We start from the raw sequence: 20,833 nt of genomic DNA, 5'->3' as shown, positions 1-20,833 counted from the left end.
CGAAATGCAAATAAAGGACGTGCTCGAACAATAAAGACTTCACTGTTTCGTCTCTGAAACGATCTTTGACCTTTCCACGAATCCAAACTCCAAACCAACTTTTTTTCTGATCGCCTTTCAATTTTTACAATTTTTTAAAAAATAAATTTATTTATTCACTAGGGTGCTCCGGCCACGCGTTGCTCTGGCTTTGTTATGGAACGTATTTAATGCAGTCGAATTAATATTCAATAATAGTTTTTGGAAATTTAAATTAATCATAAGACAACATAAAATTTTGAATTTTTATTTTTATGTATTTCAAATTAGAGTAACATGGATTTTCTAGGTCTAAGCCGCAAATGAACATTGTTTGACCTAGGAACTTACTATATGAGAAGAAAGAAAATATTTTTAAATTTATTTTAGAATATTAATTGGACTGTATTGAATAGTTTAGTATTATATTAAATCAATGTATTATAACAAAGCCACAGCAACACGTAACCGGAAGCACCCAGTTTTGTAATAAATTATAACAACACACAAAATAATACCACAATAAAAATGGAATACGTCCATAATAATAGTAATAATACACGAAATATCATAAAAAGCAAGGTTAGTTATGCAATACAACCATTGTATTACATAGGGGAGAGTAGGGTAATGGGAGTCAGCGGGTAATAGGAGTCACCCTTACATCTACGAATCAGTACGTGTGAGCGACGCGTAAACAACGTACCTAGCTTCCCTCTGACCCCTCAACACTACCTGGAACGGCTCGCGCTAGTCAGCGCCCGCGCTATTGAGATACGCGCGGTATTTTTTTTTGTGCTCCGCTGATATAATTTTTCGTCAATGCAAATTAGAAGGTAAGTGTCGAATATCTGGCAGTATGCGATTAAGACTTTTACACGAGCCTAGTTAGACGTTCGAAATTGTGATGTGCAGTTCAGATTATGTCAATGTTTTAAAGATTTTTTTTATTTTATTCTTTTACTCATTAGTGTAATTGTGGGAAATGAGAGTCAGGTGACTCCTATTACCCGCAAGTATAGGGTAAGCAAAACAAAACAAAACAAATAGATTCACCGGTTCTTAGGATGTCTAAACAAGTAGGCCCACTTGGTTCTGAACCAGATATTGTATCACCAGTACCTGGCCCGTCAAACCAAATTAGTGCTAATTTGCATGATTTAATCAAGTTGCCAGAGAAAACATCTATTATAATTTCAAGAAAGGGTCGAAAGAAGCAACACGCAACAATTATAACTTCAACGCCAATAAAAAAAAACCTAATAGAAAAAGAAAATAAGAAAAAGAAAAAAACAGGGGGTATAGAAAAAGAAAAGAGATGGAAAGGTAAAGGTCAGGGAAAAAAGACTGCGATACAGAAAAAGGGTTCTGAAAAGGCGAAGCGCAAAGTATTTCAAGAAACAAACGAGACTGATAATGTGGTTTAGATGCACCTCATGTGGGCTATGGGCTCACGATTCTTAGATTTTTTTGACTCCAATTGCCCACAGGGTGACCACCATTACCCCCATGTTGGTGCAATGGGAGTCAAATCTGTTTTTTTTTTAAACTTTTATTATATCCAAAGTTGATTGCCAAAGACACTGAGAAGTATTTATAATGATAGTTAATAAGGTAAATGATTTTTAAAGGCCGTTGCAATAAATAGTTTGCTTATAATTAAAAATTTATTTGAATTCTCGCTTAAGTGACTCCCATTACCCTACTCTCCCCTAACTAACATTGAGCTTATATCTTCATCTATTGAATACTTACTTAGAGACTTAGATAACCTCTAAATAATAATTCCTTAAATTAGCAATAAAATATAAAAAATAATCCCGATAAAAACTATCCTATATTCTAAGTTGGAAAAAATCACACAAAATAAAAAAAATTTCATTAAATCGGTTGAGTAGTTTCGAAGTTCATCGCAAACCTACAATGTAATACTGTTATTTTTTTACAATAAATTATTATTTAAATAAAAATAAATAATTATTTGGTTACCTGTATTTCTCTTCTTTTTTACAGATTTGACAGGTCTGTTTCCTTTTCAATCGTTTAATACGTCTCACTATAGATCTACCCTACTATATTGAAATAATTATTTTGTTAGAAAAATTTATTGTTTTTCTTAACTTTTAGCTATGTTTTGTCTCAGTGTTTTTAAATCTTGTTGATTGATAAATGTTTTTCATCAATGTGTACTTCTAATGATTGGAATTTTCAACAGGAACACTTAATTTTTTAATTCATTACGTATCAAAAAACATCTCACTGTTGAAAACAACACATTCACTAAACTTGACATATGTCAGTGTATTTTATCAAAAGAATAAAATCGTCCCTGAATTAAGTCGACATAATCCCGGCTTATTCTCATTTTACGTGACAAGGTTCAAACTCTCGTGTTTATCAAAATGCATTATATGAGATGCAATTGATGTAAGTTAAAAGGAATTGGAGAAGAATCAACACAATGTTATGTTATGTTAATATTATTTTCGTAAGTTTTTACACTGGTATCATTTTATTCTTACTTAACTTAACGAGAGGTAAGAGCTTGTAACGTAAAGTATCGATTTATTCTAAATGTCATAACCATTGAAATATGAAAATGTTTGCAAATGCATCAGACCAAATGCTCTGTCGAATCCCAACATAGACTTTCAACTGCGTTCCTATCTGATTGCGTCTCAATTTTTTATATAAAAATTTTTATTTATTTATTTATACAAAAAATAAATAAAAATAAATGTATAAAAGATTTTTAAAATATTTAATTGATTCCGTGGAGCTATTCTGGTCTGTGGACAATCAATGAACTCAAAAAAATTCACCAATCGTGAACAACTATACAAGCACATTTTTTTGAATGATCCAGCAGATATACTTTTTTATCTGAATGATGAACCTATTAAAAACTGGTTAACACATTGCACTTTAAAAGTAAATAATGTTTCAATACAAAGACAAAATTACAAACAAATGTTATATTTTATTCGAATATAGGTGTAGGTTACTTCTAACAATAAAAATTATATTACTAAAAATCGCGAAGTGCAAATGTTAATATATCTCAAAAACAAAAATATTTTATATATCAAATCAAGCTAATTTCAAATCCTTTGCCAAGTTTGAAAGACATCGGATAATCTATCTAATGTTCTCATTAGTTAGAAAATATTTATGAACTGCTTGGTACAATTATATTAACATAATGTAATGTATCAGCAAAAAAAAAATAGATATAATGAAAAAATTGTAATTAAAAATTTGCTGTCATTTAGGTTAGCTAAAAATCCCAGAAGCAGGGATGTCCGCCCTGAATAAAAGCATACTCAGTGCCTTTCCCTGATCCTACCCTTCTGTATTTACTCAAAAAAGTATGCTACCTGCCTGGTTATCAACCTATATTTAAAAAATGCTAACATAAAAACCAACACATTCATTTCACGGTTCTGCATTCTAACTCACACTTTACCTAAGTGCAAGACCCTAAACTAGAGAGTATGCCTCGGAACACCCCCGGCACCCTAATTTAACCAAGTTTTTCTAAACTCAAATTCGATGAGGTTACGTACCAATGATGTAATCGGCTGCCAAGGTTAGTGATTATTGCAAAAATTACTGATTCTAAAATATTAATACATACTAATATAGTATGTAAATCAGCTTACTAATATAATGCAGAAATTACCAAATGTCCACGAATAAATATGGGGACTCTACTTTTTAAAACGATTATCAAAAAAATTAGACAATTTTAATATAAATATAAAAATGCAAGCACGTCTAGTTTTCATATCACACATAACTCTATAAGTAGTACTCGGTGCATTCGTGCATTTACTAATGCATACTACCTAATACGCAGATACAAGTGCGAAGCAAAACCAAAGGTTTCACTAACGATCACTTATGTTCGTTTCAAAAAGGAAAAATTACAGATACAATCAGTAGCTGTTGCCAGTATAGGACTTTTTATTCACGGCATGATTGGGCACTGGAGAAACTTTGAACTTTTACACTTACTAACACTTACTTACTCTTAAAAAATTTTATGATAGCTTCAAAACACTCGTTCCCATCGCAGTTGGTTGAGTGATGTTGTAAAATTGTTTAAAATTGGATGGATTATTGAATCGTTAAATCGATGAATCGTTGAATTGATGAATTGTTGAATTAATAAATAATTAAATCAATGGATCGTTGAGTCGATGATTAATCAGTAATTAAAAATAAAAAATTTATATTTCATATCATTAAAATTATTTTTAAAGAATTAAAACTATAAAGGAAAGTAACCATGATTTAAAAAATGAATGAGAAGAAATAATTACGTTCTGAAAATCAAAGTTTAATTAAATCAAATCGTAAAGTACTTTTACTTATTTATTATGCTATATATAAAAAATAAACTAATCGTTTTAAAATTCGATTATTTAAACTTCGCAATCACGAAATTCTGGAATCGTGCTACTCTTTTTAGATGCTTTTATTATTAATAAAAAATTATTTAAAAATTATAACCACAAACTTGTAAACTATTTGAAAACTAACCGTAAGATAAAATACAAACGAACAAATATCACGTTGCCTTCTATCTTTTAAAAAATAAATTTGTTCGCGATAGAGTTATTTTTACAAAAATATACCAATTGCGTTAATATCTATAAGAAAAAATAGATATAATAGTAGTGTAAATCTAAACAAAGTACAATATTTATAAATAATCATTTGAACAATTAATAAGATCGATTGAATGTGTGTCTTGAATTATTTATATGAATTTAATACCACAATAAATAAAATTTAATTATTAATAATTTAAATTAATTTTATTTATTGCGGTATTAAATTCATATAAATAATTCAAGACGATTGCTAGCATAATCAACATAAAATAACAAAATAAATGTTATGCGAACTGTTTGCAGGAGAAGCAAGCGAAACCTTTTTTTCAATTGATATTATTTTTGTTTCTGTAGTTGTTTACCGAATAAAAAATAAATATTTCTGAGTTTGAAAGTCCATAAAAACTTATTTTTTTGCATTTCAAATATCATTTTTTTTATGACAAAGTTTTGTTACCTTGAAGTAACATTGGTCCATAAAGGAATCTTCTGTATATTTAGAATCACGCTTGTGTGTTTCGTCAAATGTTAGAACAAGTTGAAGAATTCGTTGCAGCAAACTATTTCTGACCATTTTTATCAGTTTTATTTGAGGAAAAGATTCAAAGATTCTAAGGGGATAAATTTTTATGAAAAAAATGGATAATATTTACTTAGTTTACACCGGTGGTCAATGCTTAGCTGTTATATAAACGAGACTGTTCATATCGACATTTAAAATTAAAATTGCATCCTGTTTATGTCAGGAGTACAAAGGAATCGGTAAAAAAGTTTCAAAAAAAAATGTAAAAAGGAGACCAAATACAGTATTTCCATTAAAAACGTGCGAAAAGTTGAAATAGCACATTGGGCTAATTTTTTCAAACAAAAGAGGACATTGCAAAAAACCCGGGTGTAAAGGAATTCTAATAGGTAGTGTAGGTAATCAATAAATATATTTATATATGTATCGATTTTTAAATTAAAATTATTAAATAATGATTTGTTCAATGTATCTCGAATTTTAAATAAGCCTAATTACAATACATATACATATGTCTTAAAACATATAGAATATCCCAGTTCTTTTCTTAAAATTTTACCAACATATTCTATAACATAAGTGTTAATTTTAAATGAAATATTTAAAATTTCATGTCTCTATAAAATTTTTTCTTATTTTTGTAATACTCACAAAATATTTTGGTAAAACTTAACAATAAAAACAAAAACTCTCCTATATAAATTCAAATAAATAATTACTAATAATTAGAAACATTAATGAATCAATCATATGCATTTGAACATTCTGGTTTAAATTATTGTATTAACCCTTATCGATCGTCAGATTTCTATATTAACACTAGATATACCACCATTTTCAGTATACCTATTTCTACCACACCAGTCAAAATGACTAGTATATAAAGAAAAATGCTTTTTGAGGCTTCTAGTCTTTATTTACTCTTCAGAAATAACAGAAAATGTTTTACAATAATAATTTTAATAGATAAATGGATTTATAGACATTTTTAAATAAAAAAAAACGCTTAATTATTTACAGACATTTAATATTACATGAAGTAGAAATTTTGAATTGAAATGGCCCGACTAATCAAAATGACTGGTCAGGTAAATGTAGTGTTAATGATTTTCACTAAAATTTATAAGTGATGTCCGTAAATATGTAAAAAAATTATTCAGTATTATAAGTATAACTTATTATTTATTTTTTTGAAGGAGTACTACAAAAATATGTATTATTAATTATTTAATTATTCATAACATATTTTTATTTGTAAAGATACTTCCCACGTGATTTACTACCGATAAGGATAAAACATTGAATTCCATGGTATCGTAAAAAGAATAAATGAAAATGAGATAAATAGTAAGATAAAGGATGAAAGAAATAGAAAACAAGTAGAGCTCTTTCTCTCTGACATATTCGTTTTCGCAATTGTGCTACCTTTATGACAGCGTAATTGAAACAGCACGTGTCTTCTGATAGACAGGGTAAGCTAATGTGCGATGCTATCATGTTATCAGACTTCAGGGGCGTAGCTCGAACCGATGCACCAGCACCATAACGTAACAACCACGCTACCAGCAACAGTAGTAATAGAAAGGGACAACTATAAGAGAAGGATATTGGTAGGACAAGCAAGCAAAACGGTGAGGAAGAAAGGAAACGCAACTAGCATAGAATATGTGATTTCCATCGGACGCCATGCATCCTGCGGGTCGAGTCAATAATAACGGGTTTTCATTGTGTGATAACTGACTAGGAAAAACAAGATGGCTGTGGATGCATGTCCGTCGTTTTTATGCCACAAGCGATAACACCATGGAGAGAATATATTTTTTTCTCGTAATAACGATTTTATACTATTATTGTTCCGTTTATTTGAGAAAACACGAACAAACTACAAATTTTAACATTTTACTGCCCATACATTTCTTGTTGTATGTCAATTAGAACAGATAGAGAAAATCTAGCTTATTTTTATAAATGAAGTGTTTTTTTTTTTATTTTTATCAAATATTTGTAAAAAGACGTATCTAATTAAACATATATTTATTATCCTATATTATTCAAATCTAATAGATAATATTAAAGATCTGGGACTGCAAATAAGCGTGGAAAAATCCAAATATATGGTCACCGATAGAGTTCAGAATAAGCCTAATACTGGAACTTTGGTCATTCGGGATAGAATTTTTTAACAGGTCAGCAACTTTAGGTATTTAGGATCGATCATAAACCAGACGAACGAAATTAACGAAGAACTTAAGAAAAGAATCAATTTAGGCAATGCATGCTTTTATTCGGTCAATAAATTTCTCAGCTCGCGGTTGCTGTCTAGGCACTTAAAAGTCAGGATATACAGGACAATCATCCTACCGGTAGTTCTTTATGGTAGCGAAACATGGTCGCTTACGTTACGGGCAGCCTATAGAAATTTAGGATTTTCGAAAACAAAGTTCTTCGTAAAATCTTCGGTGCAAAATGCGATGAGGAAACAGGTGAATAGAGAAAACTCCATAACGTAAAAGTACATCGACTGTACAACAAACCAGACATCATTAACGTCGTAAGATCACACCAATTAAGATAGGCTGGTCACGTGGTGCACATGAGGGAGGATCGAACGGCGCATAAAACACTGGTCGGTATACCGAACGGGAAAAGACCACTAGGTAGACCGAGACGTAGATGGGAGGACAATATTATTTCGGGATCTTAAAGAAATAGGCTACGAAGACTGCGAATGGAGAGGTCGCGCTCAGGGACGGGAACAATGACGGGATTTGGTATTTGCGGCAATGAACTTTCGAGTTCCTAATGCCAATTAATAATATAATATTATTCAAATATAATTATTTTTACTAACATAATTGAATAGGAATAAAGTTTGTTCGCAATGCTGGTAATTGGAATGCAAATGAATTTATAATAAATAAAAAGAAAAAATAAGGACACGGTGAAATATTCTATGGTTAAAAAAAATCGATTAATTTCTTTATTTTTTTAATTTTACGAAATGGATTTCTAAACTATAAAACAAACTAGTTATGACAGAACGGAGAGTGCACGTTGGATATCATAATTCGTAATTGGCTTGGCCGACATCGGATCCTATTCCGACTACTATTGCATTACTTGAATTAAACGTGCACGGTGTAGGAATATACGCACGAGAATGCCGTATCTGTCCAATCGGGAATGCTGTCTCTATCATCTGTCAATCAATTCGTCCATTTGTGTGTCCTTTTCAATCATCATTGTAGCTTGCAATATACCCATTGAAATGTACACGATCAAACTCACACGAATATCAAATTGATAGTTTAATATTTTTATAAAGTTGATATTATAAACTTTAGATTCTTATTATAATTTTTAAATTGAACAAAATCTAAACAAAATCTGAAGAAACACTCGATGCCGATGAATATATACACTACAGATCAAAATTTTAGGTACACCTACTGTATTTGCATAACATTCAATGTTCAAAGTACAGGTCTCCATTTTGTTAATATTCTTTTATTTTTGCACGTAATTTATATGATTTTAATGATGTAAAAATTTATCAGATTCCTAAATTATAAATATTAAGTTTTCTCAACAATTTTCTATAACATCACAATACCTTTAACTTTTTATTTATAATTATTAAGTCTTCTACGAAAAGAAGATTTCTTACCTCTTTTTAAATATAATTCATATGATAAGAAATTAACCAGTTTTAGTTAATGCTTAGAAAAACTTTTGATCGACAGTGTATATTTTTAAAAGCCAGACATTCCTCTAAATATATCGTTCGTTTTGTGGTAGATATGTGTACATTTAAAAAAAAAAAAAAAGTTAAAAAAAAGAGGAAAGAAAAAAATTGGAAATGAAATTGTTACATTTTTTTTTTCTATTTCCAACGAAGATATAAAATTCCGCGTTGCATCCGATTTTATTTATTTTTGTTTTTTGTTTTGTTTTATTCGCTTGATCGTTCGCAGAATTTGTCTGGATTGGTACTACATCCATATATTTCTATATAATCTTCCCATACATGCATGTACCCATCTGTCATCGAGAGAGGTCGAGGGTCCGAATCCACGGCCAACTGTTTTACAAGAGCAATCTCGTTTAATAAGTCGCTCGGTAGGTAACAGCCTGCTCTTTGTGGGAAGGGTGTTGTAAGGGAGATGGGAGGAGGATGTTGCGATGCCAGGGGAGTGATGCTTTAGTTTGTATTTCGTCTATCGAGTGGCATTTGGCCGCCTTTCGCAAACGATAGCTTTCTAACGTTAACCCTGCTAAAAAGGCTATCGATTTTATTACCTTAACGAAACATGTTCAAACGACTAATGAGAAAACAAGATTTGATAAGATTAGAGTGAGGAAAAATTGTCCGATAAAATCAGTCAAATATATAAAGAAATAATACTCAAGTTTATTCGATCGAATACTTTATAAAATAAATAATTAATAGTAAACCTAACAACACTTCGTGTATATCTATTTCTACCATAAGTGGTTAAAAAAAAACATATATCTTAATATAGAATGAGATTTTTAGATAATTTAATAGTGAAAAAATATTTGTTTTTATTTAGAAACGAATAATATACATTTTACACATTTTCAGCACATTTTTTACTTATTGCAGGACACGATAATTTGAGCATACGTGAGTAGATTTAGCGTTAAGTATAAGAAATAATTAGTCAATATTTGAAATAAATATTCAGTAAAAATGATTGTAATATGATTGAGTCAAAATTAAATATTAAAACAAATATTTTATTGTAAATACTGTCACTTTTTGTATTATGAGATGTAATACTAATTTTGTTACCAGAATGGCGCCAACTTGAGGATGCAAAGGGTACAATGCACTGGGACGGTAATATTGATTTACATAAATTGTTATTTTATATATTATAGTAAATACTTCATACAATTTCTTTAAGTTTTAAATAGCGCCTATATATTATACTACGTAACTAATGTAGTGTTACAATTACTATTCATTTAACATAACGATAACTATAAATAACGATCTATTGTAAATAGTATTTCTTGGAGATAATGATAAAACATTTGGTTAAATATTGACCCAATAAATATGAAGCTGAAATAAATACATTGTTTGGAGAAATAGTAAAGCTTGTCACTACTAGAAAAGGGTAAAACGAAGGCGGTGACGATATGGAATAGAGTGAAGTATAGGAGGAGGAAAAGGAGGAGGAAGAAGGGGAAGGGAGGAGATAACCAAGCGAGAGAGAGGACATATGGTAGAGCTTTAATAATTGAAGCTGACACCGGCGCAGATGCGAGAGCGACCACACGGTCTGCCCATCAAATATTTAGAGATTATAAACTATGCGAGAACGATGACGACAACTACGTACACGACGACGACAACGACGACTATGATAGAAGAACAAGGAACAGGGAACAACATCCTTTCCATTCGTTATCAACGTATTCAAGAATTTATCAAGAACATTAGGTTTTCATGATCTTTTCACAGATTTCTCATTTGTTTTAATTTGCATTAATTAAACAAACACGTCTTTACAAATGTATAAAAATGTATAAATTTCTTTAAAATATTACAATCATAAATAGTAGATTTCTCATACAGGTGCGTTCGAATGCTTGAGTTCGATTGAATATTACGAAGATAATAATCGTGAATCAAATATCAAGAACAGCTCGTAAAAGGTTGTATCAGATAAGGTAGTTAATCGTAAATTATACGGGTTCTCTCTAGCAAGATATTTCCTATTGTTCAGGATTAACGTACAGGATGAACGTTGGTTTCATGGATGAAGAACGCAAGAACAAAAAAAAAGGAAAAGAAAAAAGAGGGGTTCAAGATAATAACACCAACTCATGGACGCCAATTTAATCTGATCGTCAGAGCTAGCGAACTCTCGAGTAAAGATAAATCACCTTGCAACGCGTGAGATGTATCTATTACGAGTCGCGAGATCAGAAATAGACTTTTTAGATTGCTCGGAAGGAAGACGTAGAGAGTTAATGCGGTGTGTTGGTAACCGTAAACCGATGACGAAGCCAATTTGATCGGTAGAGAGAAATATGCCTCTCTCTCTATCTCTCTCGTTCCTCCAATCCCCCTTATTTTTCTCTTTCTATCTCGTCTCGGAGAAATGAAATTTATTGACGCATGTGCGAGAAGCGTTGAAACAGGTGAAAGAGAATGACGAGGGGGATGAGAGTGGGGGAGCTCGACAAATCGCGACAAGAGTTAGAAAGACGAATTCGAGCGGGTTGCCAAACTTGCCAGTCGACAGGTTGGCTAACACAGGAACAGATGTGTTTGCTTTCGTATAAGTCTCCATGAGAGAGAGAGAAAGAGAGAGGGAGAGAGTCTCACTTATAAAGATCACATACTATCGCTTCTGTCGTAAATATGCGATAACGTCAGTAGATAGCTATATGTTCTAATCCGTAAATCCTGTTTGATTTTGACGTCATTCAAAGAAAAAAAAAGAAAACATGTTAAATATACAAACATCTGTAATATATTTTAGATAGGTAGCAATATAGAAATTTTTGGTAAAATTTTGGTTAAGAAAAGAAGTAGCTAAAGCAAGATTTAGTGTGAAGAACTAAGTAACAAAGGGATTAGTTGATTTGTGATAATGATAGGTCTGTGTTTTTTAACCTGTCGGTAATGTTTGATTTCAACGTCATTAGAAATAAAATGAAACGAATGAAATATAATAAAGAGATCGACATTTTTGGTATACTATTTGAAAGAAATGAATAGTCAATGAGAGAATTGAAAGAAAAATGAATGTCGAGTACAGGGTAAATTAATAGTTTGGCAATAACGTCAGCACAGATAGGTATATGTTTCAATTCATAAATCCAATTTGATTTCGACGTCATTAAAAGGGAAGGTAAAGAAGAAAATGTTGATATACATTTGTAATATATATTTAGGAAAAAGGTAAAAATATAGAGATTTTTGGCAAAACATTTCGAAGAAAAGAAGAATGGCCGAGAAGTGGGGTTGAAGCAAGGGTGGATGTCAAGAGCAGGGTAACAGAGGGATTAGTTGATTGGCGTCGACGAGGCCATCTGGTTCCTAAAGCCCTGTTGGATTAGACCGCGTCGTATCTTTCACGTGCCATCCACAGGGACGAACAACTCGACCGCAGAAAGACGACAGGATCACAAGAGGGTGAGGGACGAGGACGAGACATGGACGAGGACGAAGACGAGGATGAGGACGACAACGAGAGGAATACGTCGAGATATCGACTACATGCTGCCAGAAACGATGAAGACGCGCGCAGCTGACGCAATCAGACTTATTAGTCCCGTGGGTCAACCTTCCTAAAAGCCGATTTCGACTTTCCCCTACGTTGAGAGATTCGACCAACTCGAATAGGAATAGACTTAAATCCCCGGAGAATGTGTCCTACGTACATACTTTACTTGCAAACTCGTCATTTTTTTAACAAATTTTTCAACACGGTAATTTACTCCAATTAATTCTCTGATGTCTCCTTCAAGCATAATAAATTTTAGATAACAAAATGGCTTAAGTTGAACACAAATTTTACAAAAAAGGGTTTATTTTAATTATTCAGAAATTTATATTACATAAAATAAACAAAATAAAAGTAATTTAAATATTTAATTATAGGAAGGATCACAAATGGTCTCTCAATGCCGTAATTTTAATTTCTCAAGGTGATATAAAAAAATAACCCATTATGAATATTCAGGTATCACAGATAGACATATTTATAAAGCTCAACGGTATAATATTATAATCAAGATATGCATATTCATTTTCGAAACGAATAGAAAATTTCATCTTAATAGTTAGAAAAAAAATTCAAATAGACTATAATCATGGATAGAACATCTTCATATTAAAAGGTGCTAAATAACTGATAAAATGAATGAAAGGGTAGCGATTAGTTACTTAATTATATGTATCTTAGAGAAGAAGATTTAATAAGAAGATTCGAGAGAAGGCGTGGAAGACTAATTTGAAAATATCAGATTCCAAGTGATGGCGTACACACGTACATATGTACGTACATGTATACATACACCAATATAAATAGGTAGTAGATATAGTATATTCCGCGAGGGCGTTCGGTGCCCTTGGGAATTTCCTTGGCCCTTTTTCAGGACATCTGGCCGACACGCATCGGATGCCAAGTCGTCTCTCCCTTCTTCTTCTTTCTAATGCCTTTAACACACCCCTATCTGCGCATATGCTACGCAGATACCACGTGTGCTATACCGATGGCCTCTTTCCCTTCACCTCTAGTCAATCCTCTTTACTACTTTATAACACAATCATATAGCCCTTAAGTATATTATACTATGCGACAAGCTTTCTTTTGCCCTTACGTATTCGGAAGAGAAAGAAAGGCGAGAAGGATTTCCAACGAACATCGAACACACATTTTACCCCGTAGGAAAAAGAGCAAAAAAATGTGGCTAATATATTCCAAAGTTTTGTTCTCGAAGGATCTTTGTTAGTCAGGGAGCATATCTTTTTTTGCTAATACGGAAATATACTATTTGAAGCAGAACGCTAATACTCTCTCTCTCTCTCTCTCTCTCTATCTATCTATTTAAATTTTAAATTAAATTATATTAATAGGATCAACTCACCCGTCGCATACTTCCTTCCAATAAAAACGACTAATTTGTCTATACAAATGGAAGAAAATCTTCATTAGCTATATCGATTTCAATAGACCTTTACACACATGCACATACACATACATATGTTTGTGCTCAGGAAACACGGAGGACACGTTCAATTCGACGCACGTGTACCGTCACGTGTCTGTAAGCGGGTCCACCGAAAAAAGAAAGAAAAGGAAGGGACTCAACGCTTAGGGGTTCGTAATACTCATCTCAAAGTCACCGGGTGGTAAATGGGGGGTGGAAAGAATTGGAGTCGGGGGCCCTGTTCTCAGCACGTGTCGTGAAACAAACGAACGAATGAACGAATGTACGAATGAACAAATGTACGAATGAACGAATGAACGAATGAGCGGAGAAAGTCAAAGAAAGGAAACTAACAGAACTTACGAGTGGAATGATCGGCTGAATCCTTACTTGAGTTTAATGTACTTTGCGAGAAAGAGCAAGAGAGATAGTAACCGACGTTCCGAAATCGTAAATATAGAACAACTCTCTGGTACGAATAGCATTGGTTAAGATGAGCCAACATAAGAAACTTAAGGGGAGTGGGGGGAGTAAAAACAGAATTGCTAAGAAGAGCAACGTCGACTCCTTTAGCCACGATGACACGCTAACGACTCTCTACATTTGTGTAAGGAAGAAAAGGAAAGCTTCTGTTACATCAACGCACCACCCATATACTTTCAGACCAATCGACCGATACACCTCATTACCCTCGACAATCCCGCAGTTTCGTCTTTTTTCCGCAAGGAAACTTTTGGAAGACCGAAGGAAGAGACCAAATCCACTTTGGTATATATATATATATATGTACTGAACTAATTGTAAGAGATAAGCAATCTTTTCAGATTGGTCTTTTGCTGGACGAAACGAATACTGATAGTAATAGTCTAGTCTCGATCCTCTTCTTAAACGAAATATTCGAATCGCTGGGCATTTTCTGAAAATGCAACAATTCTGAAAGATATTTGCCACAGTAATCTAACGACATTTTTATATATAAAGCTGTTAGTTGAAAGAATTGTTCTCTCAATAAATCGAAACGAAATAAAATTTTTGAAATTATTCTAACATATATGGATATTTCGTGTTAAACGATAAATATTACAACACAACACTCTCGAGTTATTTACTTTTCAAAACAGGAGTTAATCGTGATCGTTCGTTGATGGCTTTTAACAGCCTCAAAGTAAGCCTAACGACGTTACTTTATCGTGATCCTAAGGAGACGAGAAAGAAGGAAGGGGAGAATAACGTCTTTAAAACGTCGAGCGTTATGTCTCGCGAGCAGGTTCGGCTTTTATAAACACCTCCTTTGATCCTCCTTCCGGCACAGCGCGCGCTATCGCGATTCTGGCTCATTCGCGGAACGAGTTAATGACTCGGAAAAACCCTCGAGCGAGCGATTCGCGACGAGGCCGTTGCTGTTGCTGCTGCTGATGCTGTTGCTATTGCTGTTAACATGCTTATGATTTTTTTCCTATAGATATAAGCTTGTATATATATATATATGTGTGTGTGTGTGTGTGTTTGTTTGTTTGTTTGTTTGTTTGTTTGTTTGTTTGTTTGTTTGTTTGTTTGTTTGTTTGTTTGTTTGTTTGTTTGTTTGTTTGTTTGTGTGAAATGACAAGTCACCTTCGCCAAGTCATCAGCCGGTAACGATATCGTTTCATGTAGGCGACCAAAATAGAAATTTGTAACGGAAATTTTCATTTCTATTCTAATTCGTTACATATGTTAATAAGTATGTACCTGCTGCTTATTTACATCTATTAGCTGAGATTAATAATTTTTTTATAACGATCGATCAAACTCCTATGGAATAGAAAAACAAGAAGAGGGCGGAGAAAAAAAAAGATCCACTCAATCTGTATAGCTACGTGACAAGATAAATCTATCGTAACTTGGTTCGAGGTGGCATTCAATGGGATTTAATGACTCTAACGATAATGCCACGAACAAGTGGAAAATGTACAAATACACATAGAGATAAGAACTCGAGGCTCTTATAACTAATATTAAGTGTGTACTTTCTCATTCCTCTTTCTTTCTTCCTTTCTGTATCTCTTGTATGAGTTTCGTTTCGGCACTTTAGGGTCTTTATTGATATCAAATTGTTTTTCATATTTTCCAATCATTTTTTTCTATTTTCCTATTTTATTCAAATTAAGCAGACGGAGGGTGTGTTTAATATCGAAGCTGCCATTCCTCCAACGGATACCTCGTGGAAAGACAAAGTGAAAATAGAGTGTTTTTGTGTGTGTCCCTTTGTAATTGGAAACCTTATCTTAAATTTATTTCTATTTTTCAGTAAAAATCCTCGAACGACAAGAAAATTTGGAAATATAAATCAATTCTGTGTCACGCCTACGAAAATAATCCACCTTGTAGTAGTTTAAGCAAACGATTAGAACACTTAAAAACGAGAACGACTGAGGCAATATGGCGCGTTTTGTAAATACAAATATTTTCATAAAATATTAAGAGAAAGAGAGAGAAAGAATGTTGAATTATGATTTGTATCTAACGCGATGCTTGTTAATTATCTCTTTGACGATTGCATATCGAAAAGATAAAACACATCATTTAGCTTTAGTTTAAATGTTTATATCATAGCACATATGAAAACGATTATCTGGTCGAATAAAAATTTCCCTGAAATCTTTGACAAGTTTATCTGTTGAAGTAGGATTAAGTAGAAAACGATTAGCATCCCTTGCAGATGGTCGTATGGATTTTCTCAGAGACTCTCGAGGATTGGTCTCAGTGTTTGACGATAAAAAAAAAGAAAAAAAGAAATGAGGAAAGAAAAAAAAAAGAAAGAAGGAGAAGAAGAAGAAAAAAAAAGCGTCGGGGAACGTTTCTGCAGGGCGAAAGGTCGATGCACACGATGCGTGAAGAAGTTGAGAGAAATAGTGAGAGTGAAAGAAAGAAAGAAAGAGAGAGAGAGTAAAAGAAATGTTGGGTGGAGAATGGAGAACGAGGAAGAAGCTTGGAAGAACAGAGAGACGAGGGTGGTGTTATCGGATGCAAGGCATGTAACCCTAAAAACGCGTGGAGCCGTAACACGAAGCCAAGCGAGTTCTGCGTCCTTTTAACAGTGATTCCTTTCATCCCACCACAAGAGAGAAAGAGAGAGAGTGAGAGAAGCATTCCTCTTCTTCTCCTATCTGTTCTGTTGGTGCTAGTGATCGGCCGAGTAAGGAAAAAGCTTTACTCTCTCTCTAAAGAGTCTCAACGTGTTCCTTGACAGGCACCTTCGACGAGACACTCGTACGAGAGGAAAGCTCGATAAATAAACTATATTTATTTTCTTTAATTTATTGATTCCAATTGAATTCATGAGAAATGTTAGGATATTTTGTTGAAAGGATTTACTTTTATAAAAATTAAGTTAAATTTATTTGGCTAGTACTTTGTTAATATAGGGGAGTAGATTGGCATATATATTTCGTTTATTACATATAATAATAAAAATCGAATAGCAATATGGTCTCCTATTATATTATAATAATATATAAATTTACATATATAAAGGTTGTTAAACTTAATGAATTTCTATGTATAATACTAATCACTTTTATTCCATTTTAAGATTTGATTTAAAATATCAATCATTTCTTGAAAATACTGATGAAAAATGTTATAAAAATACTGACCCAATAAATAGCTGCCCATAAAAATGACAATATTTATCTTCGCAAGCTCGATAAAGCAAGAGGCTAAGGAAAAAAAGGAAGAAAGGAGAGAAGAAGAAAGATCTTTTGCTCGTGGTCGCGTGTCGACCGTTAACGTAAATCACGTGCCGCTTGTTAGTACGGTACACTGTTAACGTAGTCTCCTTCTTTTCCTTCTCCTCCTTCTTCGTATTCTTCTTCTTATTATTATTATTCCTTCATCCTGAGACACAGCTACCAGCTGTCAGCTGACTTCCGTTTCCGAGTGACTCTTCTTCGTGTTATATTATTAGAAAGATCTCACGAGTACTGCGACCAGGCAGAAAAGAGGATGAAGAATATTAGACCAATAGAAATTAAGGAAAGCTATCTTTGAGATTTCCATTAAAACTACGAAGGGAAAGAAGTCATTGTGAAATGCTGATATAAAAAATTATGTTTTTGTTTGTATTGATATTTAATACACTTGTTATATACTAATGTTTTAGTACACTTGTTATATACTAATGTTTTAGTACACTTGTTATATACTAATTGGAACAGGGTATCTTAATATTCGTTTTATCAAAAAAAAAAAATAAAATAAAAAATTAATGTTAGGAATGTTTAAAAAAATTTTACAATTTAGAATTGTTCAATTGAATAAATCGACTTTTGGTACATCCTGTAGATAAATACGATAGGTTCGATCGAAAATTTACAAACGTACATACAGTGAATGTAGAAAGTATTCGTACATCGATCAATTTGAAATAAAATGTTGTAAAATTGTAGTTTATTAACTAATTTTTTATAAACAATGAATTTATACATAATCTTAAAAGTCTCTATAATAAATGTATTGAAACAAAAAAAATTATTTTTTTGGATAAATTATAAAATTGATAATGGAAACGAAAAAATTGGTATTGCATCGTACAGTTCTTATTTCGAACTATTTACAAGAGAATTCGTATATAAACCATAATGTAAGCACATTAGTGTGAGTGATCACATAAGTAATTGCTTTCTAGTTATAATTGACCTCGTCAGTATATTTGTAGCGTTATCGGCATCAGTTGAGCTCAAAAATTTTTAAGATTGAAAATTATTGTTGGAAAATGGGACGAAATGGACGATGGGACGTTTGGGGCTGCATAAATGCAGCTGGTACTGCAAATAATAACATTAAAAAACCAGTGCAGAACTGGAATCGAGTTATTTTTACAGACGAAAGTAAATTTAATTATTCTTGCATCTGATGGACACTGCATTGTATGGTGGAAAAAAAATGAAGAGCTGAAACCATCAAACTTACGACCCACGGTGAACCACGGTGAAGATTCTGTACTTGTTTGGAGGTGCATGAGTGTAGCTGGTGTTGGCATGACCACGATATTCTTCATTTCGCAAAAAATTATGTACAATATTAGCGGAAATATAAATATTTAAATGATTTTTAAGATGATCGATTATTTTTATAGTACTTATCTTTGAATTTTGTTTTATCATTCTTGTGATAACTCGTCCAGTGTACTGATTAATTTTCCGTGGACGTCCATTTCTTGAGTTATTTTTCAGTTTCTTTCCTAATCCATACATATCAAAGATACTTTGTACAGTAGATCGAGGTCTGTTTATAATTTACGATATTTCTAATAAACTGTTACATTGATTATGTAAATTAATAATAATTTTTCTTTCTTCTATCGTTGTTTCCACAAGTTTTCGTCCCATTTTCTAACAATAATTTTCGATCTTAAAAAATGTTGAGCTCAACTGATGCCGATAACGTTTACAAACATACTGACGAGGTCAATTATAACTACAAAGCAATCACGTGATGTGTTTACATTATGGTTTATATACGAATTCTCTTGTAAATAGTTTAAAATAAGAACTGTATGAATACTTATTGCTCGTATGTTTCTGCCAATTTTTTCGTTTTCCTTATAATTCTTATAATTTATTCAAAAAAATAATTTGTTGTTTTATTATATCTATTGTAGAGACTTTCAAGAATATGTATAATTCATCGTTTATAAAAAATTACTTAATAATTATTCACAATTATTGTATTGAATTGTTTCACAACATTTTATTTCAAATTGATCTATATACGAATAGTTTTTACACCCACTGTATATCATTTCATATAAATCTGGAATTATTTCTGTTATTCTCTATTGGACGATCGGTGGTACATGTTGAAGAGATACTAGGGTAGACACAAATCATTTTATAAATCCGGTATTAACCTACATCCTTCGTCGGTGATTCGAGGTGAACCAGCGCAGTAGCGACGGCATTAAAGTAGGTTCGTTGATTAACGCGTCGACTGCAAAATGTCAATCGTCGTTGTCGTTGTCGTCGTCGTCGTCGAATCGACGTGCCCGCGGGCTAATTTCAAGTCGCGTTTTCTGCTCGACCTGAATCACTCTGGGAGAAGAGGAATTACATCGTCGTCTTCACGTGGAAAATGAATTTATAAATGAATGAAAGAAAGAAAAAATAAAGGGAACGAAAAATATATGGAAATGGATATCTTAATACCATTTAAAAGATTACATTAAAATTTTCGACTTATTCGCAAAATAATAATTATAATAATCATTTACGTTTTATGATATATATACATCTTAACGAGTTCCGTGCCACGCTGAACTTTCCATTCAAGTCATTTAGTATTTTTATTGTAAAATGATGTGTAATGTTCGGCCACGCGTTTGTTAAAATAATTATTAGAAAAAGAAATTTATATTGCTTTGTATTGTCTTATGCATCTTAAACTTATTTATACAAATTATGATCTTTGCATTATTTTAATCATTACAAAGGTTTATATCAGAATCAAAACAATACCATTGTAAGGCGTGAGACATATACGCCCTACATGGTCTCAACAGAAAGTGTACTAAAATTTGGGACAGCACGAAACGTGTGTTACTGAATATTCGATCATTTAAAAGTAATCTATCTTGAAGAATAACGGAAAAATATCGTGAACATTTTTGGTCGTCAAATTTATGTTCTAATCCAGTGAAATCAAGTGTACCGATAGAATTTAATCGATTTTATCAATTATATCAATAAAATCGATAAAGCGAGTGCACGAGGACGGAAACTAAATATAGAATTATTATGCATAAACAATAAGGAGATAGATAAAAAGATATTGTATCGAGAAAAAATTCGTAGTCATCGTTTACTTTCTATCTTATCGATAATCACGATTAGTACGATCGATATCGTTATGTGTCTATCTATTATATATTTAGGATACATATGCGATACATTTGTCATCCTATACGAACCGGAAAATATATCATCTGTATTCAACAGAA

Source organism: Polistes dominula, unplaced genomic scaffold (genome assembly GCF_049000335.1).
Source record: "Polistes dominula isolate Pdom_NZ unplaced genomic scaffold, Pdom_raw_medaka contig_37, whole genome shotgun sequence".
Lineage (NCBI taxonomy): Eukaryota > Metazoa > Arthropoda > Insecta > Hymenoptera > Vespidae > Polistes > Polistes dominula.
Note: the sequence above shows the minus strand (reverse complement) of the source record.